This window comes from Miniopterus natalensis, chromosome 13, assembly GCF_054644295.1.
Source record: "Miniopterus natalensis isolate mMinNat1 chromosome 13, mMinNat1.hap1, whole genome shotgun sequence".
Taxonomy (NCBI): Eukaryota; Metazoa; Chordata; class Mammalia; order Chiroptera; family Miniopteridae; genus Miniopterus; species Miniopterus natalensis.
Window position 1 is genome coordinate 14,220,427 of NC_142093.1, and position 21,834 is coordinate 14,242,260.

At 41.8% G+C, this 21,834-nt stretch overlaps 2 pseudogenes; both read left to right on the plus strand.

Annotated features, from left to right (window-relative positions):
- Positions 1-1,900: 1,900 nt before the first annotated feature.
- Positions 1,901-3,282, plus strand: LOC107541775 (elongation factor 1-alpha 1 pseudogene; annotated as a pseudogene).
- Positions 3,283-15,981: 12,699 nt separating this feature from the next.
- LOC148091609 (adrenodoxin pseudogene) lies at positions 15,982-16,741 on the plus strand (annotated as a pseudogene).
- The last annotated feature ends 5,093 nt before the right edge of the window (positions 16,742-21,834 follow it).

Here is a 21,834-nt window from a genome sequence, read left to right on the forward strand (position 1 = left end):
TTTAGGAAAGTCCTAAGCATGAGGCTCGAGAGGCCATTTGCATAGGAAAGCCACTGGAAATGGCCTGGATGAGCCTGCAAGTAGGGAGGGGTGAGGCCTCCGGGAATAACCAAGGCAGGGCTAAAGGTGTGAGTCAGATGCTGGCGATTCAAATATGGCACCTGCCTGCCCGCTCTGTGGGGGGAAGGCTCACCAAAGGAGCAATTGTCTATGCTAGCCCTTCTGTCTGGGAAAAAGCTGCCCCTCCACCTCTTTCCCTGACTTCAGGCAAGTCAGTTCTTCCCCAAATGTCCCAGGTTCCTTTCAAGCTGCTGCCTGGCACTGGGGCTCAGATAGAGCATGTCTGAGTGAGTCTGTGCGTGGGCCCTTTAAAAGGAGCTGCCTGGGACTCCCACAGCCTCCACATCCCTCAGCAACAGTCCCCACTGGTTTTCACAGCCCGAAGTTGTGGGGCTTCTCTTCCCAGCCCTGGAGCCCTAGGCGGGGGGGGGTCTGATGTGGGGCTGGGATCCCTCACTCCTCCGGGAACCCTCCACCGCCTAGATGTCCCTCCTGGGTTTACCCCGAGGCACCAGGTGTGGGCCAACTGCAGTCTCTCTGTGATTCAGCCCCCATCCGCCAGTGTCTCCGCCCCTCCTACTGGTCTCATTGCTTCTTCAGTTTCCTGATTTTAGAGCTTCTGTTCAGCTAGATTTCAGGAGGTTCTGAGTGATGGTGGTTCTGTATTTTAGTTGTAATTTTGATGTGGTTGTGAGAGGCGGTGGGTACCACGGTTACCTATGCCACCATCTTGTTCCTCCTCCCAATAATACCTGCATTGACTTCTGAGACCAAATACTGTAGTTGAACCAATTTTCACAGGTTTAGGACACAGTCCTGCATAAGACTGCCCTCACTTCCAACACCAGCAAATTCAGGGGTCTTCAGACCGCACACACTTCTGATCTGTCTATAAATTTGAGGGTTCCCACTAACCCTTCAGGTTCAATAATTCATTAGAACAACTCACAGAACTCAGGAAAGCACTGTAATTATGATTAATTTTATTTAGAAAAAAATCAGAACCAACCAAGAGAAAAGATGGATAAGGTAAGGTCTTGGAGGGTCTCAAACATGAGGCTTCCTTGTCCTCTCCCATGGAGTCAGGATCCACTACCTTCCCAGCACATCATGTGTGACAATATGCGGTGTACTATTTACCAGAAAAGCTCACCCAAGCTTCAGTGTCCAGAGTTTTTATTAAGTTTCATTATGTAAGCACAATTGATTGAATCATTGGCCATGTGGCTGAACTCAATCTTCAGCCTTGTTCTGCTCCCCAGAGGTCAGGTTGATATCACATGGATCAAAGTCCCAATTGATAATCACATAGTTTGTCTTTCCAGCATCGAAACCCCCATTCTGAATCATCTAGTTAGTATAAATTATCAGGGACCCAAGAATAGCAAAGATACTCCTATCACTCAGGAAATTCCAAGGATTTAGAGCAACATCCCAGGAAGGGGGGAAAAGGCCAGCCAATTCTTTCACCCAAGGGTTTAGAGGCTAGCCCCAAGGAGCTGGGATAAAGACCAGACCTCTCTTTGGCTAAAGTTATTTCTTCACTACACGCATGTCAAGAAGCAGAAGAATGCAACACATAGCCAAGAGGAAAATAAATCAATAGAAACAGACCTAGAAATGACAGGGGTAATGTATTAATAGAAAAATACTCTAAAATACTTATTTTAACTATGCTCAATATGCTTAAGGATTAAAAATTAACATAATGAGAAATGGAATATATAAAAATACAACCTCTAACAATGAAAAATGTTTTAAATGAAACATTCAAAACTGGCTTTTTGACAGAGTTTGCTGTCTGAACACAGATATATGAAAACCACCACTAAAAGCCAAAATGAGAAAGCAAAAGACTCATATCCACATTGTCATCATTGGACATGTAGATTCCAGCAAGTCTACCACTACTGGCCACCTGATCTACAAATGTGGTGGGAGTTACCAGAAAAAAATTGAAAAATTTGAGGAGGCTATTAAGATGGGGAAGGGCTCCTTCAAGTATGTCTGAATCTTGGATAAACTGAAAGCTAAATGTGTGCATAGTATCACCATTGATACCTCCCTGTGGAAACTTAAGACCAGTAAATATTATGTGACCATCACTGATATCCCAGGACACAGAGACTTTATCAAAAACATGACTACAGGCACATGTCAGGCTCACTGTGCAGTCCCGATTGTTGCTGGTGGTGCTGGTGAACTTGAAGCAGGTATCTCTAAGAACAGGCAAACCCATGAGCATACCCTTCTGGTTTAAACACTGGGTGTGAAATAACTAATTGTTAGTGTTAACAAAATGGATTCCACTGAGCAACCCTATAGCCAGAAAAGATACAAGGAAATTGTTAAAGAAGTCAGCACCTACATTAAGAAAATTGGCTACAACCCTGACACAGTAGCATTTGCACCAATTTCTGATTGGAATGGCAACAACATACTGGAGTCAAGTGCTAACATGCCTTGGTTCAAGGTTTGGAAAGTAACCCATAAAGATGGCAATGCCAGTGGAACCACGACACTTGTATCTCTGGGTTGCATCCTGCCACCATCTCATCCAACTGACAAGCCCCTGGGTCTGTTCTTCTAAGATGTCTACAAAATTTGTGGTATTGGTACTGTCCCTGTTGGCCTAGTGGAGACTGGTGTTCTCAAACTCAGCATGGTGGTCACCTTTGCTCCAGCCAATGTTACAACTGAAGAAAAGTCTCTTGAAATGCACCATATAGCTTTGAGTGAAGCTCTTCCTGGGAACAATGTGGGCTTCATTGCCAAGAACATATCTGTCAAAGATGTCTGTCGTGGCAATGTGGCTGGTGGCAGCAAAAATGACCCACCAGTGAAAGCAGCTGGCTTCACAGCTCAAGTGATTATCTTGAATTGCCCAGGCCAAATCAGTGCTGGATATGCACCTGTGCTGGATTGTCGCACAGCTCACATTGCTTGCAAATTTGGTGAGCTGAAGAAGATTGACATCATTCTGGGAAGAAGCTGGAAGATGGTCCAAAGTTTTTGAAATCTGGTGATGCTGCCATTGTAGATATGGTTCCTGGGAAGCCCATGTGCATTGAGAGCTTCTCTGACTATCCCCGTCTGGGCGATTTTGCTGTTCATGACAGGAAACAGAGAGTTGTTGTGGGTATCATCAAAGCAGTGGACAAGAAGACAGCTGGAGCTGGCAAAGTCACCAAGTCTGCCCAGAAAGTTCAGAAGGCTAAATGAATACCTGCTCCAATACCTGTCTTAATCAGTAGTGGAAGAACAGTCTCAGAACTATTTGTCTCAATTGGCCATTTAAGTTTAATAGTAAAAGACTGGTTCATGATTACAATGCATCGAAAACCCTTCAGAAGGTTAGGAGAATGCTTTGTGGACCATTTGTGTGTGTGTGTGGCAGTTTTTAAGTTATTGATTTTTAAAATCATCACTTTTTAATGGAAACAACTTGACCAAAAATTTGTCACAGAATTTTGAGACCCATTAAAACAAAGTTTAATAAGAAAAAAAGAAAAATTCACTTGGTATGATTAACAATGTTAGACATTGCACAAGAAAAGAAAAGAAATTTGAAGACATAGTAATAAAAACTATCCTAAATAGGCTTCTGGTCAAGATGGTGGAGTATATAAACATGGTACTTACATGCTCCCAAGACCACATCAAAGTTACAGCTAAACTACAGAACAGCCATCATTTATAACCACCTGAAATCTAGCTGAACAAAAGTCCTATACCTAAGGATATACACAAGAAGCCACATCAAGACTGGTAGGAGGGCAGGAGACACAGAACAAACTGGTCCCACATTTATGTGTGGCAATTAAAAATCGAGAGGGATATCTCAGCCTAGGAAGTCCCCCCTAAGGAGCGGAGAGTCCCAGCCCCACACCAGGCTCCCCAGCCCGGAGTTCCAGTGCCAGGAAGAAAAATCCCCACAACTTCTGGCAGTGAAAACCAGCAAAGATTATGGCTGAGTGAGACAAAGGGCTGCTGGAATCCCAGGCATTACTTAAAGGACTCATGCACAGACTAACTTGGACTCACTCCCTCTGAGCTCCAGCACAGGAACAAAAGCTTGAAAGGTGCGAGGGACATGCAGGAAGGAAATGAATTGTCTGGTTTGGGGGCAAGGGCTCAAGGAGCAGCTTTCTCTCAGATAGAAGTGCTGGCAGAGGCCATTGACCTTTTGCTGAGCCCTCCCCTCACACAGCCAGCAGGCAGGAACCGTGTATGAGTCTCCATCAACCTGACTAACACTGTTTTCCCCACCCTGGTGATTCCCTGGGACTCCATCCCTCCTAACTTCATCCCTCCTAACTCCATCCCTCGAGCCACTTTCAATGGCTTTTCCATATAAATTGCCTGTCTTGGCTCATGCTGCAGACTTTCCTAAAATCTCTCTAAGGTTCACAAGCCCCAAACAAGCAGCATCTGGCCTCAGCATGCCATATAACTCTTGCTAAGTAACTCCAAGCCTGGCACTAGTGGAAACTGGCCTTGGTTCACAGATTGGCCACTCCTGGGCACCTCCAAGCCCAGCACAAGTAGCAACCATCTGCAGGTCACTCTGTAGCTCATGCCAAGTGGCCCTGGGCAGCTGGCCTTGACTGCACCTCCCTGCAGGCCCCAGAGCCAGTGCACCCTATGGACAGCTTCAGGCCATGCCAGAGCACCATACAACCACCTCCAAGAGTGACACACTCAAGGGGCAAACTAGGCAGGAACCAGAGCCATGTTAAAAAAAGTCCTGCTCAGTGGGGTCAGCCCGTGCACAGCAGCTCCTCCATTATAGCTGCAGCAGATCCTCATAGGTGATTGGCCTGGAGGTCAATCCATCCCATTGATGTGCCAACAGCAATCAACTACAATAAGAAAGTGCACAGAGTCCACATGGGGGGACACACCTGAAGCACCTGTCTCAGGTGACCAGGGAGGCTGAACCACTAAGCCCTACAGGACACTTACTACATAAGGCCACCCTCCCAAGAATGGGAGATGTAGCAGCTCTACCTAATACATAGAGACAAACAAAGGGAGACAACCAAAATGAGGAGACAAAGAAATATATCCCAAATCAAAGAACAGGAGAAATCTCCAAAAAAAAATAACTAGGTGAAATGGAGGCAAGCAAGCTACCAGACACCGAGTTCAAAATAATGGTTATAGGGTTGCTCAAGGAACTTAGGGAGAAACTCAATAGCATAAACAAAGACATGAAAACAATTTTAAAAAGTCAGAAATAAAGAATATAGTAACTAAAATAAAGAATACATTAAAGGGAATCAACAGTAGATTAGAAGAAACAGAGGATCAAATCAGCAATTCGGAAGGTAAGGTAGCAGAAAACACCCATACAGAACAGCAAAAAAGAAAAAGAATTTTTTTTAAATGAGGATAGTTTAAGGGGCCTCTGGGACAACATCAAGCATATCAACATTTACATCATAGGGGTACTGGAAGGAGAAGAGAGGGAGCAAGAAATTGAAAACCTATTTGAGAAAATAATGGCAGAAAACTTCCCTTACCTGGTGAAGAAATAGACATACAAGTCCAGGAGGCAGAGAGAGTCCCAAACAAGATAAACCCAAAGAGGCACACACCAAGACACATCATAATTAACATGCCAAAGGTTAATGACAAAGAGGGAATCTTAAAAGCAGCAAGAGAAAAGCAATTAGCTGCTTACAAGAGAGCACCCATATGACTGTCAGCTGGTTTCTCAACAGAAACCTTGCAGGCCAGAAGGGAGTGGCAAGAAATATTCAAAGTGATGAAAAGCAAGGACCTACAACTAAGAATACTCTATCCAACAAAGCTATCATTTAGAATCAAAGGTCAGTTATCTTTATCTTCAAGACAAGAAAAAGCTAGAGTTCATCACCACCAAACCAGTATTACATGAAATGTTAAAGGGTCTTCTTTAAGAAAAAGAAAAATATATATATGAACAATAAAATGGCAATAAATACATACCTATCAAAATTGTATCTAGAAATCAAAATAAGTGAACAAGGAATCTAATGAACAAAATAAACTGATAAATAAAATAGAACCAGAGGCACAGAAACATGGAACAGACTGGTGAATCTCAGAGGGGAGGGAGGAGGCGGGGCACGAACAGACTAACCAAAGAAGTTATATTCATGTATGCATTACTCACGGACACAGATAATAAATAGGGTGGTGAATGCCTGGGGCATGGCAGGATCCAGGTGGAGGGGGGAAATGGAGGGAAAGGAGGGGACATCTATAATAATCTCAACAATAAAGAGTTAAAAAATTAAAAATAAAAGGAAAGGAAAAACAAATAAACTATCCAAAAGAAAGCACAGAGAGAAAAAAATGGGAGAAGGGAAAGAATGGAGACGTCTGTGAAAATATCAAGAAACCTAACATATATTGAATAGAATCTCTGAAAACAAAAGAAAGGAGACCAAAAAAACTGAAGAAATAATGTTTGGAAACTTTTCAAATTTGGTGACAAGTCTATCTTACAGATCCAAGAACCTTGATAAACCTTAAGCAAAATAAACACACACACCCCAACACACCAAGGCATATCATAATCAAATTGCTGAGAACCAGCCAAAAAGGGGAAAGTCTTAAAAGCAGCCAGAGTGGAGGAAATGACATAAAGGAAGAAAGGCAATGAGTACAACAGATTTCTCAGAAACTGTGCAAGCCAGCAGATAATGGAATGATATATTTAAAGTGTTGAAAGAATTTTTTTTTTTCAACCAAGAATTTTATATCCAATGAAAATATCCTTCAAAATGAAAGGTGAGTTTTGCTTCCATGTATGATGGGCTAAGATTCTGGCACACACCACACACAAACACACACACACACACATCATGGCTTTCTTCAGCAGCCTCCTCTACCCAGAATGGAAACCTAAGCTAGTTAGAAAAGAAAACTCTGGTGCACATTCCATCTCAACCCTACTTTAAAACCTACCTATCCCTGTCCTATTCCATCAGGGCCCTATAATCTTCTAGAGAATGAAAATGTTGATCAGCCCGGCTGAGCGTGGCTCAGCAGTTGAGAGTCGACCTGGGATCCAGGCAATCGGGGTTTGATTCCCGGTCAGGGCACATGCCCCGGTTGCGGGCTCGGTCAATGACTCTCTCATCATTGATGTTTCTATCTCTCCCTCTCCTTTCCTCTCTCTGAAATCAATAAAGATATATTTAAAAAGAAAAAGGGAAAAAAAAGAAAATGTTGATCAAATAACTTCCTTATGATAGTGAACCATTCAACTATCTTAAACTATGTCAATATGCTACTATTCCCAGGTGATAGCAAATGTCAACAATTTAACTATTTTTTCTGGAAGACCCCTAAACAATGACTCACTGAGGATTTTTAGACGTGGTAGCAGGTCTTTCTGGAAGATATATGTGGGTTACACAGAGCTTTCAAATTGTATCATCAAATAGAATCTGTTCCATGGGATACTTTATGTATTAATGTGATCCTTTCCCTAGTACTTAGCCAAAAATATCATTAGAAAGAACAGGAGACATCCCCTTCTGTGTCCTGAAGAATTGACAGGCCATTAGTCAGGGAAGTGCAAACATCAAAGGATATAAGCTATGGAGGTGGACACAGACCATAGCTCTGCAGGGCCAAGTTCACTGTGTTCTTGGAGAAACAGGCCCACACAAGGGAAAAACTGGGTCAAGGCTAACGGCAGATGAGGTCTAATAAAGAAATAGTGCATGTGGGGAGTAGGAGCTGAATGAATATAGAAGCAGGGAGCTTTACATCCACCTCTCAATAAACAAACACTCCTTCCCAGTCCCAAGCCTCTGGGGAAACATTTTTTCTTTGGAAAACTAAAAACAGTGGTCCCTACACTTTGAAATTTCACAGACTACACTAAATTTTTTTTTTTAATTGGGATCCAAGAATTGACAACTTTTTACTTTGCTAATTGAATACAATTTTTGAAACTAACATTTGCCATTATAATTATTTCATACAATAAAATGTATTTTGGAATCAAAAAAAGGAAAAGTCTTGTGCTCTCTATAAACACAGACATAACCAAATTTCTTGCCCTACAAGGTTGACTACCATTTGAGAATCCCACCAAGATACCACCTGAAGGCTCAACCAGCCTTGCTCTGCACCTTTCTCCAGCAGCATCCTCTGACATCAGCACTCGTTCCCCATTTGCCCTCTCTACATGCTGCTCTATGTTACAGGTGCTGTGACTCCTCCAATTTTCCAAGTAAAGCACAACCTTGTCCTTTAAATGTTTATCAAAGTAGGATGTAAGTTACAAGAGGGAGGAAACCTCTGAAGAACTTCTTGTAGTACGAGGGACGAATTCGGATGGAGGCAAAGAATTTGGAGCAACTGAGTAGGAAATAGATAAGTTGAAGTGCTTGCCCGGCCGGGCGTGGCTCAGCAGTTGAGCATCAACCTAGGATCCAGGAGATTGGGGTTACATTCCCAGTCGGGGCACATGCCCGGGTTGCAGACTGCAGCTGATCAATGACTCTCTCATCATTGATGTTTCTATCTCTCTCTCCCTCTCCTTCCCTCCCTCTGAAATCAATAAAGATATGTTTAAAAATAATAATAATAATAATAATAATAATAATAATAAAATATTTAAGTTGAAGTGCTTGAACTCAGAATGAAGAGACCTGGGTTCTAGCCCCAGCTCTACCACTAACAAACTCTTACTTTCTCGGCACCTCATTACCTTCATTTGTAAATGAAAGGATCACCTAAATTTTTCAGGTATGTACTACAGTGAATCTGTACATAATCCTCTGAGGTTAAAAATTAGGGGAACAGCACAGCCGGGCGTGGCTCAGCGGTTGAGCATAGACCTAGGATCCAGGCGATCAGGGTTCGATTCCTGGTCAGGGTACATGCTCGGGTTGCGGGCTCGATCCCCAGTCAGGGGCGTGCAGGAGGCAGCCAATCAATGACTCTCTCATCATTGATGTTTCTATCTCCCTCTCTTCCTCTCCTTTCCTCTCTCTGAAATCAATAAAGATATTTAAAAAAAAAAAAAATTAGAGGATTATTTATTTAAACACCAGTCTCTATGTTTCTCAAATCTGGTGTTTTTGGTGAAAGGTAGCATTATTTAATTCTATAGGGGACCTTCATGCTTTCTCCTAAGCCCCAAGTTTCCACTGGGCCAGGGACACAGTATGTGAAGATAAATGACTCTCAGGGCTAGAGGTAATAAACAAATAATTGATCCCAGTTGAACCTCTACAATGGGGTAGAGGGAAGGCCACAAGCTGTGAAATGCTATCTGAATGACAGTTCCTCTGCTTAAGGGACTCTGTCCAGGACTGTTTGACCCCCAAAAAGGCAGAACTTGAAGCCTCAGGGCAGGATGGAACTGCAGAAGAAGTCCTTGGACACATGGTCACAACTGTCATGGCCAGTTGTCCTGCTGGCCAATTTCCAACCTTGTCACTAAGGGCCTTGAAGTTCACAGCCAGTGATGGAACAAGCCTATCACTCTAGCCAAAAACTTCCAGTTCCTTCTTCACTAATCTCAAAGGCAAACCAGGAGCACTCTCAGGCAGCCAGACATTCCAGTTGTCAGACATCTTTAGCTACAAAACATTTAAAAAATTTTTATTATTGCAACTTGCAAATATATAGAAGAGTAGAGAAAATGCTATAAAATGAACTCTCATATAACCATCACCTTGCTTGTTAGATGGTTAATATTTTGAAATATTTGCTTCCTTTAGTTTTCTTCTGCTAAAGTATTTTTGAGTAAATAACAGACATTACAATATCTCACCCCTATGTACCTTAGTGTGCTTCTCTGAAAAGGGCCTGTTTTTACATAATCACAGTAGCATTTTTAACACCTAACAAAATTCAAAATAATCTAATATCACCTAATACCTAGTCTATATTCAAATTTATCAGCTCTCCACCCGCCACCCACCAAAAGATACCTTTTATAACTGGCTTATTCAAACCAATGTCCTACTGAGTACCACACGGGGCATTTGGTAAATGTGTCTGAAGTCTTCTCTAAGTGAGAACAGCTACCCCTTTCTTTTTTTCTGTTACTGAACAGACCAAAGTAATTGTCTTATAGAACAGCCACATTCTAGATTTGTCTGTTTCATTGTGATTTTATTTCATTCCTTCCTGTATCCTCTGTATTTTTTATAAACTAAAGTAGATCTAAAGGCTTTACTATATTGAACATTTTAAGGAAGAATACTTCATAGGTGATGCTGTGTACATCACCCTGCATGGCATCTGGAGGCAGCACATGGTCTCTGGTTATCCCACCATTGGGATATTTAGTTGATCATTGGGGCAAGGTGGTGATTATCAGATCCCTCCACTATAAATTCTTACTTTTCCCCTTGGGAACAGTTCTGGCTCTGGGCAGTGATCCTTTGTGACCATCTAGTTGCCTAACCCTTTCTGTTTTTCATCAGTCATTCTTCAGTAAGGGAGAGCTCCCCTTAAAACTTGAATCAATGTAGCTGTCCTGATATAAGTCCCTCTCTGTGCTTGACTCTTTTCCCTTAATTACTAATACCCAGAGTAAGAAGTTGCTGTAGTAGTAACCCCAATGGTTAGCAAACAAGGATTTGCTTTGTTTGGAGCTTTTCCAGTACGATTAGATTCGTTGATTTTTTTATGCATTTAATACATTTTAATCACTTATAGTCATTATTCTTTTTGATCTTCAAATTGTTCCAACTTTGGCCAGTGGACACCCTCCAGGCTGGCTCCTGTGTCTTTTTTATATGATCTCATTACTCTTTGAGCACTTACTTGCTTTCTGAAAAACAAGTTATTTTAGGCTCATCCTAGACATTGTGTACCCCAGACCTGAAGCCAACCATCTCCCCGAGATGTCCTATGCCTTTTTATGGGAAATGGTACTTATAAACCAAAATCTGGCCACTGGGAATACTCTGCTACTGGAATGTCATTGAATAATATTTTCAGTACATATCTTAGCATGCTTAACATTATTTTGGCTTCCACTATTGGGTTTGACAGCTTTACATTATATTCTTTAATTAAACTTGTGTAGCAATCATTTAGTTTGTTTTTCCCTCCTCATTTCCTCTTCCTCTCCTATTTTTATACTTTTGATTTTTTTATACTTCATCAGACACATAACATTTTTATACTTTATCAGATACAAATTTATCTCACAGTTGTGAAGGCAATAAGTCTGAGATCAGGGTGTAGGCAGGATTGATTCCTTCTGTGATCTGTAAGGGAGAACCTGTTCCATGTCTCCATCCTAGCTTCTGGTGGTTTTCTGGCAATTTGGTGTTCCTTGGCTTATAGATGCATCACCCTGATCTCTGCCTTCATCTTTACATAGCATTCTCCTGACCTTTAAAAACTTGTCAAAATATTAAAAACTCTTTTACTATTGGTTATAAGTATAGGGAAATGAAATACAGTAAAACTAATATTTATTGAGTACACTATAATTTAGCACATTAGAAACATTGAGGAGGAAATCCAAGGCAGCGGCAGACTGAGTGGAAGCTACACTGATGTGCTCCCGGGACCAATCTGGATGTACAACTAAAACATAGAAAAACCATCCTGAAAACCAACTGAAGATGAGCTGGGGAGCACCCTCATAACCAAGGAGGAAAAGTGGAGACCACATAGAGACTGGTAGGAAGTGCAGACACAAGAGGGCTGGCTGGCTCCCACAGGCAGCTGCTGAAGGTCCAGAGGGAGATCTCAGCTGTGGGGGTTCCCACTGAGAACTCTGGGGCCTAAACCCCATTCCCAGCCAAGAGCAGCAGAACTGAGAAAGGTGCCCACACAACACCTGTCTGTGAAATGCACCTGGGTTTCTGTCTTCCGGGGAGACTGGAGCTGCAGGCCTCCTCTTAAAGAACCAACGCACAACGTTTCACGCACAGACACTCACCTTGGGCTTTGGCGGAGGGGGAGTGGAGTTGACTGGAGCTGTGTGGGGAAAGTCTGGGGTTGTGGGTTCTGGAAAGTGAGATCAGGGGATGCCTGTCTGGATTCCTGTGCTGAGTAATTCCCCCAGACTGCAAAGGACATTTCTCTCAGCGAATTTTCCGGCTTTTGCCTGAGGGGGGAAGCAATTGCCCCACCCTGCTGGAAAGCCTCTCACCCCGCTGGGAGGAGTTTCCATAGCCTGAGGCTTGTTAAGACACTAATAACAACCAGCCGCCCCACCCTGTGGAGCTTCTACAGCCTGACACTCATTAAGAAAATCAGATTAATCAGTCTGTAGGCAGAGGCAGACCTCAGGGTGCTTTGAGTCTTTGCCTGATCTGCTTCAGGACCTGAGCCTTAGAAAAGCAAACTCTGGTGTGCATCTTGGTCCTGTCCAAACGCACCCAGCCCCAGCAGTGGAGACCTCAAGCCTAGGGTTGTTGCTGGCTCCAAATAGGGTACTCAGGGCCAATCACAAACTGCATCTGACATTGGCCTGTACCAGAGATCCTCCAAAAAGACTGAGAGTCCTAGCAGATCTACCTAACACTTAAAAACAAACCCAAAAAAGTAGCCAAAATGGGAAGACCAAAAAACAAGCCCCACATGAAAGAACAAGAGAAGTCTCCAGAAAAAGAGCTAAATGAAATGGAGATACGCAGTCTCTCAGATATAGAATTCAGAATACTGATTGTAAGGACGCTCAACAGCATAAAAAAAGATATGGAAACTATGAAAAATGACCAGCTAGAAATGAAGAATGGCATAGCAGAAATAAAGAATACACTGGAAGGAATAAACAACAGATTAGAGGAAGCTGAGGATCAGACCAGTGAATTAGAAGACAGGGTAGAAAAAAATCACTCAGAGACCCAAAAAGAAAAAACAACTAAAAAACAGGATAGTCTGCCTGGTTGGGCGTGGCTCAGCAGTTGAGCATCGACCTAGGATCCAGGCAATCAGGGTTCGATTCCCGGTCAGGGCACATGCCCAGGTTGCGGGCTCGATCCCCAGTTGGGGGCGTGCAGGAGGCAGCCGATCAATGACTCTCTCATCATTGCTGTTTCTATCTCTCTCTCCCTCTCCTTTCCTCTCTCTGAAATCAATAAAGATATATTAAAAAAAAAAAAAAAAATTAAAAAACAGGACAGTCTAAGGGAGCTGTGGGACAACATGAAACGTAACAATATTCATATTATAGGAGTGACAGAGGAGGTAGAAAGTAAGTAGGGGTTATAGAACCTGTTTGATGAAATAATGGCAGAAAACTTCACTAACCTGGTCAAGGAAAAAGTCACGCAAGTTCAGGAGGCACAGAGAGTCCCAAGCAGGAAGAATCCAAAGAGGCCCATGCCCACACATCATAATTAAAATGCCAAGAATTCAAGACAAAGAGAGAATCTTAAAGGAAGCTAGAGAAAAGCAATCTGTTGCCTACAAAGGAGTCCTTATAAGGCTGTCATCTGACTTCTCATCAGAAACTTTACATGCCAGAAGGGAATGGCATGAAGTATTCAAGGTAATGCAAAACAAGGATCTGAAACCAAGACTCTATCCAGCAAGATTATTAATCAAGATAGATGGTGAAATAAAGAGCTTCCCAGACAAAAAAAGGCTAAAGGACTTTATCACTACAAAACCAGCATTACAGGAAATGTTAAAGGTACAGCTATAATTAGAAGTAGAAATAAAAAGAATGAGAAACATAGGCATAAAGAAACAAAATGGCAGTAGATAAGTATCTTTCAATAATAACCTTAAATGTAAATGGATTAAATGCCCCAATAAAAATATATAGGGTGGTTGAATGGATAAGAAAACATGACCCAAATATATGCTGTCTACCAGAGACCCACCTCAGAACAAAAGACTCACACAGGATGAGAGTGAAGGGATGGAAAAAAATTTTCCATGCAAATGGAAATGGAAAAAAAGCTGGGGTAGCAATACTCATATCGGACAAAATAGGCTTCAAAATGAAGACCATAACAAGAGACAAGAAAGGTCATTACATAATACTACAGGGATCAATCCAACAAGAGGATATAACCCTGATAAACATATATGCACCCAATATAGGAGCAACTAAATTTATAAAAAAACTTCTAGAGGACCTTAAGGGAGAGATCGACAGCAATACAGTCATACTAGTCACACCCCACTGACTTCACTGGATAGGTCTTCCAGACAAAAAATCAACCAGGAAACAGTGACCCTAAATGACACACTAGATCAGATGGATTTAATTGACATTTACAGAACATTCTACCCCAAAGCTACAGAATATACATTCTTCTCAAGTGCACATGGGACATTCTCAAAGACAGACCCACATGTTAGGACACAAAGCAAGTCTCTAAAAGTTCAAGAAGACTGAAATCATATCAAGTATCTTCTCAGACCACAGTGGCATGAAATTAGAAATCAACTACAATAAAAACACTAAAAAACATTTAAACATATGGAGGCTAAAAAGCACGTTTTTAAACAATGAATGGGTTACCAAAGAGATCAAGAAAAAAATCAAAAACTTCCTGGAAACAAATGAAAATGAACACACAACAACTCCAAATCTATGGGACACAATGAAAGCAGTCCTGAGAGGGAAGTTCATAGCACTACAAGTATAACTCAAAAAACAAGAAAAACTTCTAATAGACTCTCCAACCCTACAACTTAGACTTAGAAAGAGAACAAGAAAAGCCCAGAGTAACTAGAAGGAAAGAAATAATAAAGATCAGAGCAGAAATAAATGACATGGAGACTAAAAAAAAAAACAATACAAAAGATCAACGAAACCAACAGCTGGTTCTTTGAAAAGATAAACAAGATTGATGAACCTTTAGCCAGACTCCTCAAGAAACAAAAGAGAGGACCCAAATAAACAAAATCAGAAATGAAAGCGGTAAAATAACAGCTGACCCAACAGAAATACAAAGAATTCTAAGAAAATACTATGAACAACTATATGCCACCAAGCTGGACAACTTGGATGAAACGGATAAATTCCTAGAAAAATACAACCTTCCAAAACTCAATCAGGAAGAGTCAGAAAGCCTAAATAGGCTGATAACTGCTGATGAAGTTGAAGCAGTAATCAAAGGGCTCCCAGCACACAAAAGTCCTGGCCCAGATGGCTTCACTGGGGAGTTTTACCAAACAGTCAAAGAAAAATTAACACCTATCCTCCTCAAACTATTTCAAAAATCTAAGAGGAAGGAACACTTCCAGACTCTTTTTATGAGGTCAGCATTAGCCTAATTCCAAAACCAGATAAAGACACTACAAAGAAAGAGAATTACAGGGCAATATCCCTGAGATCATACACCGTGACCAAGTGGGATTTATTCTAGGGATGCAAGGCTGGTACAATATTCGCAAATCAATATACATGATGTATCACATAAACAAATTGAAAGACAAAAATCACATGATCATATCAATAGATGCAAAAAAGGCATTCAATAAAATGCAACACCCATTTTTGATAAAAACTCTCAGCAAAGTGGGAATAGAGGGAGCATACCTCAACATAATAAAGGCCATATATGACAAACCTACAGCCAACATCATACTCAATGGGCAAAAACTAAAACCATTTCCCCTAAGAACAGGAATAAGACAGGGGTGTCCACTTTCACTACTCTTATTCAACATACTACTGGAAGTCCTAGCCACAGCAATCAGACAAGAAGAAAGCATAAAAGGCATCCAAATTGGAAAGGAAGAAAGAAAACTATCATTTGCAGATGATATGATATTGTACATAAAAAATCCTAAAGACTCCACCAAAAAACTACTAGATTTAATAAATGAATTCAGGGGCGCGCCGCACGAGCTGGGCCCCTCCGGCACCCGCCTGCCCACCCTCGCAGCGGCCCACATCGGGCCGCTGTCCCGGAGCTTCTCGCGGCGGCTGCAGCACCACCCGTGTCGCATCCGGTAGTTACCCCACCGCCGGCTATGGCCCCCGCGGGGGGCGCCGGGCTTCTGCGCGCCTTCTCCGCGGCCCTGGGAGGCGCGGCTGTCGGTGGCTGCTCCTCGCCGGAGCCCGCGGGAGCCGCCGGCTTTCCGGGAAGCCGGGGCCAGGGGCGGCTGCTGAGCGTGTGGGCACCGGCGCATTGCAGCTCAGAAGATAAAATAACAGTCCACTTTTTAAACCGCGACGGTGAAATATTAACAACCAAAGGAAAAGTCGGTGACTCTCTGCTAGATGTTGTGATTGAAAATAATCTAGACATTGATGGTTTTGGTGCATGTGAGGGAACCCTGGCCTGCTCTACCTGCCACCTCATCTTTGAGAAGCACATATACGATCAGTTAGACGCAATCACGGATGAGAACGACATGCTTGATGTGGTGTATGGGCTAACAGAGATATCCCGGCTGGGCTGCCAAATCTGTTTGACAAAGTCTATGGACAAAATGACTGTTCAAGTACCTGATGCCATGTCCGATGCCAGACAGTCCATCCATATGGGCAAGAACTCCTAAGATAGAATAAATAGGAATCTTTTCACAAAATTTTACCTATTTTTATAATTATTATTTCTTAATTAAATGAGAGCATAGATGAATGGGTTTACTATTATGACCAGCTTTACGACTTTAATTCACCTTGTATAATTACTGTGTTTTGTAGTCCGGAAGTATGCAATCTTTATTTTGGTTAAATTATAAAAAGCAAATAAAATATTAGAAATTAGTGTGATAAAAAATAAATAAATAAATTCAGAAAGGTAGTGGGATACAAAATTAACACCCAGAAATCAATGGCATTTTTATACACCAATAATGAACTCTCAGAAAGAGAAACTAAAAAAAAAATCCCATTTACCATTGCAACTGAAAAAATAAGATACCTAGGAATAAACTTAACCAAAGATGTAAAAGACCTTTACTTGGAAAACTACAGAACACTGAGAAAAGAAATGGAGGAAGATATAAACAAATGGAAAAATATACCATGTTCATGGATTGGAAGAATATATATCATTAAAATGTCCATACTACCCAAAGCAATCTATAAATTCAATGCGATCCCTATTAAAATACCAACAGCATATTTCACAGATCTATAACACACACTTTGAAAATTTATATGGAACCAAAAAACACCCCCAACAGCCACAGCAATCTTGAGAAAGAAGAACAAAGTTGGAGGGGTCACAATATCAGATGTCAAGTTATACTACAAAGCCACTGTAATCAAAACAATCTGGTACTGGCACAAGAACAGACATATAGATCAATGGAACAGAACAAAGAACCCAGAAATTGGCCCACTTCATTATGGTCAATTAATATTTGACAAAGGAGGCAAGAACATACAATGGAGTAAGGACAGTCTCTTCAATAAATGGTGCCGGGAAAATTGAACAGGTTCATGCAAAAAAATGAAACTAGACCACCAACTTACACCATACACAAAAGTAAATTCAAAATGGATAAAAGACTTAAATGTAAGACATGAAACCATAAAAATCCTAGAGGAAAACATAGGCAGCAAAATCTCAGACATCTCTCATAGCAATATGTTTGTTGATACAACTCCTAGGGCAAGAGAAACTAAGGAGAAAATAAACAAACGAGACTGCATCAAGATAAAAAGCTTCTGCACAGCAAAAGGAACCAACAAAACAAAAAGGGAGCTCACTGTATGGGAGAACATATTTGCCAACAACACATTAGGTAAAGGGTTAATATCCAAAATATATAAGGAACTCATGTTACTTAACAAAAGGAAGACAAACAATCCAATTAAAAAATGGGCAAAGGACCTAAATATACACTTCTCCAAAGAGGACATACAAGTGGCTAAGAGATATATGAAAAAATGCTCAACATCACTAATCATCAGAGAGGTGCAAATTAAAACCTCAATGAGGTATCACTTCACACCTGTCAGAATGGCTACCATCAACAAATCAACTACAAGTGCTGGTGCTGGTGAGGGTGTGGAAAAAAGGGTACCCTAGTACACCACTGGTGGGAATGCAGACTGGTGCAGCCACTATGGAAAGCAGTATGGAGTTTCCTCAAAGGAATAAAAATTGACCTGCCATTTGACCCAGTGATCCCAGTTCTAGGGATAAATCCTAAGAAACCCGAAACACCAATAACAAAGAACTTACGCACCCCTAAGTTCGTAGCAGTGCAATTTATAACAGCTAAGGTCTGGAAACAGCCCAAGTGCCCATCAGTAGATGAGTGGACAAAAAAGCTGTGGCACATTTACACCATGGAATAGTACGCAGCTGTAAAAAAGAAGGATCTTTTATCCTTTGGTACAGCATGGAGGAAACTAGAAAGTATTATGCTAAGTGAAATAAGCCAGTTGGAGAAAGACAAATACCACATAATCTCACTTATATGTGGAATATAATAAAACAAACTGATGAACAAAATGGATCCAGAGACATGGAAGCAAGGAACAGACTGAGGGATCTCAGAGGGAAGGTGGGGAGGGGGAAGTAGGTGGGGAAAGATTAATCAAAGAACTTATATGTTTATAAGCATAACCCATGGACACAGACATAAAAAAAAAATTTTTTTAAAAGAAACATTGAGAATTAAAGTGTTTTATCTCTTTATTTTAAAAAGTGTTATCAAGAGTAGTTCAAACAGTGCTTGCTTTCTTGTTGTATGACTTATGATACAGAACAAGGTTATTTTCTATTTTCTATGTTTTGGTGAAGAGTCTCTCGAACAGTGGTAGTATCAACATCCCCACAGTCGGTTATTTCTTCTCCAACTCCATTTATGTTCAATTCAAATTTCATTTCCACTGTCATCACTTTCTGTTTCCTTCTGGCACTTTCTTCTTTGTTGGGCAATTCTGTCTTTCAATTTTCATTCAATTTCATTTCCATTTTTTAAAATTTCAATTAAAAAAATTTATTGTCACATGGAACAAGGAAGAAACACAACTACAGATGGCACTCTTGTCTGTAGGTGACCTGAGTAACAGGGGCTCAGTAACCAATCATCAACAGTCTTTGAAGGAAGTGATGTGATTGGTCAGTGGTCATGATGTACATCTGTTATTTACATAGTGATTTGTGGACTGAAGAAGTAGCGGTGAAGATTGTACTTTATGCCGTTACTCACAGCTGCTATACCATGGTATAGTCATTTGAACTGTGTTGTTGTGAGACCTGTTATTTAACTAAATCGTGTCATGTTGGAACCATGCCCTAAAGTAAGGAGTGCCTGTCTATTATAATTGTACTGATTTTACATGCCTGATAGAAAGGAAGAAAGCCGAAAACTCCACAGTGGGTACCATGCTATATTGGCACCCCCAGGCCAGTGAAACTTCCTTAGATTCTGCAGGCCCAATATAGTCCTTCTTTTCACCACATTCTCCAGTATGCCAAGAAAATCACCATTAGGACACTGGGGAGTCTGATGACGGAAGGGATCCACTTTCTAATACATGTTCCATTCATCATCAAATGGATAGGTTGTGACTTCCAATTATCATTAATGTCTTATCAAAACATATTTTTCTCTTCACGTGTCTGATTTTTTCAGAGGGATTACTTTTGAAAAGTGCAATTTATTATTTGGGGATTAAAACTTCTGCTGAAAAATCATCTTCAGTTTAATTATGAATATTAGCAAGAAAATATACTCAATTCCAAAAGTCTGCTTTGGGACTAACTTTTCATAAGCACACCTCTATATCCATTCCAACAAATTAATAAAACAATTCAGCCTACCTCCCACCTCCATCATTACCTTTATGTCCCTCACAGAGCTCGGTGGGGTCTGAGACAAGTGCTGGGCTCGGTCAGATGCTGCTAGGGGGGAAAAAGCACAAGTAGGGTCCAACCACTTTAGAAGTATTTTTGTCTATTTAACCATGGAAAAATCTCTAAGAGAGACCTCAATCCTGATCTTCAAAACTAGATTGACAACTCCAGGTGGTCGTAAGGGACATGGGTAGGACACAGGACAGTGGTGGGCTATAACACAACTGGACAATTCTAGATCAAATCCTCCACGTCTGGGCATCCCCAAGAGGAATGTGTGTGAGAATGACTGGCATGGAGCCCATCTCATTATGTACAGTATACACCACATCTGACCTGGCACCGCCCACCCAGAGACAAGACACAGAAAGCCTCCTGAAGTCCCTACACCTGTTTGGGTGGCTTTCTGTCTGCATCAGTGAGAGTGGCTGGATCTTCTCTCCTTCAGTTCTCCTGTCATAATGCATTTTACAGCAATCAACTGTTTAGTCCAGAACTTACTTTATAGTGTTAGGAAACTACTGGGTGTAAAAACTACTTTGAAATTAAGTAAATTCAGAGTTCAGGGTTATAACCTTATATAGTATTTCCCTTTTCCAGGTCACCCTCCAGTCCAAAGCCATAAATGTTTTTACTAGTCTTCTCTGGCTACTGGAAAGTCACGCCATTTCTGCCTGGGTCCCAGTGACTCTCTCTGAAGCCACCAGAACCCAAGCTCAGTGGTAGCACCATTTTCTACTCTGAGAATGAGCAAATATGACTACTCACACTTGAATTTTGGTTGCCCTGAACTGTCCCTGCCCTGAAAACCACCTCACCCTACTCTGTCCCCACATTTCTCTTAAAGTCCCTTCAGTGTCTTCACAGCCCAATTGCAACCGTCTCTCTCAGTACTCCATTAAGGCTTCTGATGTCCTTGGGAAGGAGACCTGGGGGAGCACCAAGCCCTCCTCCCAGAGCCCCCTACCTTCCCCTCCCCAGGGCTTTATTCTATTGTCTTTGCTTCCTCTTCAAGTTGGCCAGTTCCACAGCTTCAGATACAGAAAAACACAGTCATCCTTCAAGCCCACTGAAAACCAAGGCCCAGCACCCTGGCGTCAATGGAGGACAGGAGTTACTCTTCCAGGATTCCAGATGGATCCTGATCAAGAAAGACACAGGATTTCCTTATGCCCCAGCACCCAGCCATGTGCTCTAAAATGACCACTAGATGAAGGGATTATCCCCCACGTAGAGCTGCAGAAAGGAGAAAGTTTAGGGCTGTGAGGAGAGGAACTGTAAAGATCTTCAGAGAGAAGGCACTCAGAAATTGGGTGGTGAAAGGCCATCCAAGTGTTCTTAATGCTGGGCCCCATGTTTGGAGATCCAGTTGTGGGGGTTCAGTATGATGTTCCTTAATCATGGATGTTGCCCTGGAAAGTACTGTGCTGGGCACTAGGCAAAGACAAGATGAGAAAGGCAGTATTCCCTGCCCTTAAGAAACTTCTGATCCTGCAGCTGAGACAAACAGAAGTCAATACAAAACCAGGCAACATTCAGTGGAACAGTCTAAGACACCAAGCACTGGGGTCTGACGTGGGAGAGGGGTAATCTCCATGTGAGGGATGAAAACTGTTCATGAAGGAGGGAGAATCTGAACTTCACCTTACAGAAGGAATATAAATTGATTAGAGAGAAAAAAACAGGAATAGCATCCCTGGCAGAGGGGATTTCATGAGAGAAGGTGTGGAAAGCAGAAAGCTCAGTGCACATTCCCAGAACACTGTGAAGCTGCAGAACAGGGTGAAGAGGAGGGGGAGGAATGTGCAGGTTTGTGCTTCCCTCAGTGTCCTGAGGCTGCTGGGCAACAACCATGACTCGGAGGAAGCTGCCTCGGTTCACCAGGTCAAAGAACACAGCCTGCTGCCCAGTGAGTTGTTTGTCAGCCGTGGTCACCTCGCCACATTCCCTGCCCCCGCCTGGCAACCTTTGCTGTATTAATGAGTACAAGGTAAGTTTTCACAGGCAACTATTAAATCAAAAGGCCCGACTTCCATTGCAGGGAAACTTTTTAAAAGTC